This window comes from Fukomys damarensis, unplaced genomic scaffold, assembly GCF_012274545.1.
Source record: "Fukomys damarensis isolate Sample0158 unplaced genomic scaffold, DMR_v1.0_HiC HiC_scaffold_24, whole genome shotgun sequence".
Taxonomy (NCBI): domain Eukaryota; kingdom Metazoa; phylum Chordata; class Mammalia; order Rodentia; family Bathyergidae; genus Fukomys; species Fukomys damarensis.
This window is the reverse complement of record NW_022900936.1, coordinates 72340740-72344159: the sequence shown is the minus strand read 5'-3', so window position 1 is coordinate 72344159 and position 3420 is coordinate 72340740. Positions and strand designations below refer to the sequence as shown.

General features: G+C 53.4%; 1 long non-coding RNA gene across 1 annotated transcript in view; it reads right to left on the bottom strand.

Moving 5' to 3' along the window:
• LOC104858920 overlaps nt 1-3009 on the bottom strand; it is a 10794-nt gene extending 7785 nt beyond the window's left edge. The window contains exon 1 of the long non-coding RNA XR_004514252.1: nt 2882-3009. This is a non-coding gene — a long non-coding RNA (uncharacterized LOC104858920). The remainder of the gene's footprint in view (nt 1-2881) is intronic.
• Nucleotides 3010-3420: the final 411 nt, after the last annotated feature.

The window sequence follows — 3420 nt, the reverse complement described above, 5'->3', positions numbered from 1 at the left end:
CCCCCCCCCCCGAGACGGGCCTTGCTTTGTAGTTCAGGCTGGCCTTGAAGTCACTGTGTATCCCAGTCTGGCCTCGAATTTGCCATAAAATTCCTACCTCACCCTCCCAAATCTGGGGTTACAGGCATGCACCACCACACCTGGCACTAGGTCAGCTTTAAAGAGCTCAACTTACTAATAATTGTGGAAAGGTAAATGGAACCAGCTATCATGAGCTGCATCTATTAGACTTCTCAGCTCCCCAGTTTTTGCCAGCAGTTATTAACCAAGATGTTGAAAAGTGGGAGTATTAGTACAGGGTGACTTACTAGTACTAATATCGTGTGCGGTATTAGCGAGAGTGTAACCCAGCACAGCCACTCTGGGGTAGGCCCTGGAAGCCTTTGGCTCGGAGCACATTCAGGCTGCTCCAGCTACCTAAGCAGGCAATTCCTCATGCGGCTCCGCTCTCCGGGTCCATGCTGCTCATCCTAGCGTAATCATTCCGAGTGCCTCTGCTCCCTGAGTGTGGACAGCAGCATCACATTGGCCTTTATAGAGGCAGGGCCTGGTGCTATGGGAGCAGACAGAGCCAAGTGTGGAGAATTTACATGAGTCACCATGGAGTGATGAGCAGCAGGGCGCTGGGTGTACAAAGAAGGGAGGAAAACATGGTCTGCTAAACAAGACACCTGAAGGTTGAATTAGCACATAAGGCTACCCTGGATTTTTAAAGGTGGTTTAGCAGTGGCTTAGTGGCCCATTTCTGCGAATCACTGTAGCTATGACCACTGGAAAGCTGGTCATTTCCCCTTCTGTATATCTTTTGCAGTTAGCAAGAGTTGGGTCTTCTCCTGGCCTCCGCCCTTGATAATCTCAGAGCCACTGTCAGAGGGAGCAGACTCTGATGTTCTATAATTCCATAATTTGGAGAAGAGCCTCTTCCACGCTAAGAAAAGGTTCGCTAAATCATTACTGTAAGCCACACACATGATGAAGTCAGGCTTCATTGGAACTCTTAGAAGTATTTCAAAGCTTCTCTGGCTTGGCTTTACTCATCCCACGTAAACCTTAATATCATCGAGCTGTGTATCTGTGCTGTTCAAGGGCTCCCATGGGAAAAGCTTCTGTTTGGGAGGTTCGGGGGCCCACAGGTCCGTTGGCATTTTACCTTTGGGATCTTAAATCTAGAATAGGCAAATGGCTTCAAACAAAACTTCCTGAGAAAAGCAGGCACAGGTGCTTTGATTATCCCGCCGGGCCTTTCTGCTCCTGCTATATGTGGTTCTACTTAAGGAGCTGACTGCCAGAGTCCTGCGACTGTCGAGGCCACACCTACAAAGACATCACTCAAATGTTCGCGGCAGGTGTGGTGTCTGGAAAACCAGCACCTTTGTACTCAGCAGATGGAAAAGTAAAATAAAGGCAGCGCCCACGGAAACAGCTGCTGTGATCATGGGAGCGGTATCCCTCCCACTCCTTTCCAGAGAAACAGCCCCTTTCATTCAAAGCGGGGATCAGACAGATGATTCTACACACCGCTCAGGGTGAGGATGGCCACAGAAGCACCTGCTCGTCTGTCGTTCCAGGGTCATCGGTGATTGTGGCATCTTTCTCCTGTTCTTGTCCTGATCCTTGGACTTTTTTTGCCAGCTGTCTTGCCTCCTGTGTTTGGCATTGGCTGTGGGCATGAAGTGGTTACAGCAGCCCAGGAGCTTGCTGGACCGAGAGCCCTTCCTTCTGCATCCAGGAACTCTCCAAGTAATGGCTTCGCATCATGGAACAAGCTTGGGCTGGGGCGCCTGCTGCAGTGGGACACAGCGGGAACCTTCTCGCCAGGTCTCACTGGGTTTTCCATTGCTTCGCAAGGAGCGAGAGTGGGCGGGCCAAGGCATCCGCGAGAGTGAAGGATGAGCCAGGGCTGCCGGGTGCAGCCAAGCTGCCCAGCGCCTGAGCCGTGTGCTCTTCCCTGTCCGCAACTGCGGCCTTGGGGGTGCTGGGCTCTGGGCCTCGGTGCTCAGCGCGGACCAAGGAGCCCAGCGAGGCGCTGCAGGGAGCGGGGCGGTGCCTGGTGAGACCAGCTCCCTGGGAAGGAGACAAGGCGGAGCCTGGGTGGGCTGTGCCCGCAGCTGGCGAGGGCACGCGGCTGGGCTGGAACTCTAGCAGGTGCCAGTGCAGCGAGGCTGAGCAGCACCCTGGGACTCTTTCTGGGGGCCGCAGGGGAGGCAGATGCAAGTCCCAGCCACCCTTCCTGGACCACAGACATCAACTCTGTGGGGTGGGGGGACTTGGATCTGCCCTTAACACCCAACTCCAGTAGCGCCAGGCTTTCAGAGCACCTCAGGGGTCGGGACGTTCTTCACTTAGCTCGCGTTTGAGAAAAACTGCAAGGAAAGGGCGGCAAGAGGAAGAAACACCAAACTTTGTGCACAGAGACATTTTCTTGGAGGTGACAAGTACCCTCAAGTCTACAGTTCCTGGGTCAGAGACAAAAGTCCCCTGCTCAGATACTCTGAGGTCTGGACACCGCGACACAAAGACCCCAAAAGACCACAGAATCCATGCTGGCAGCAGGCCCTGTCACCTTCTCCCACGTCTTCAGTCTACAGTGCCAGCTTATGGAAGCAGGTAGGTCTCAAGGGGCATGTGAGGGGCCCAGAGGGAGGTCAGTGTGTGTGTGTGTGTGTGTGTGTGTGTGTGTGTGTGTGTGTGTGTGGTGTTGCCTCCTTGCCCTCCTGAGGTAGCTGGAGATGTGAGACTTGACTAGCCAGTGACATGACTGCCTGCCATTCATCATCTTAAACATTTAAGTTTTTAGGACCAGCCATGAGACTGAGTGGGCCCTTGGGCACAATGTGGAGGGTTCCCATTAATCATTGTGATCTGTTTTCTTTCTGGTTACCGGAGATCCTGTGAGTGGTGACTGTGGCCATCTGTTGGGGACAGTCAGGGTCCTAGAGCAGTTGTCTTGCTGTGAGCAGACCTCTCTCTGCCCCCCAGTGGTGTGGAAGCTGTGCCTGTTGGAGTAACTTGAGCCGCTCAGAATAGAGGGATCCGGCTGGGACCCCTTGCTCCCATTGGCCATCTTGCTGGGATGTGTTTGGTCACAAAGCAGCCAGGTGAGGTCAGATGGCAAACAGCCAGTGTGACAGAGGCCACAAGGCATGTGTGGTGTGTGCCTTTAACTTCGTGGGAGCCAGATCAGGGCCAGTTGTTTGTTCCCTTGCTTGTTTGAATTTTTTTGGTGCCTATTGGGAGAAGGAGCACTCGTGCTCTGATGGTTTCTGGGGGCTTGGAAGTGTTTGTCGTGCTTTTTGCCTTTAGTCTCAGGAAGATGATGTGCAGAGCACTGTGTTAGGAGTCTGGCGGCTGAGTCAGTGGGTAAGCACTCTTTATTGGACACTCCTTCCCTGGGGCATCATCTTCCAGCTGCAAAACAAG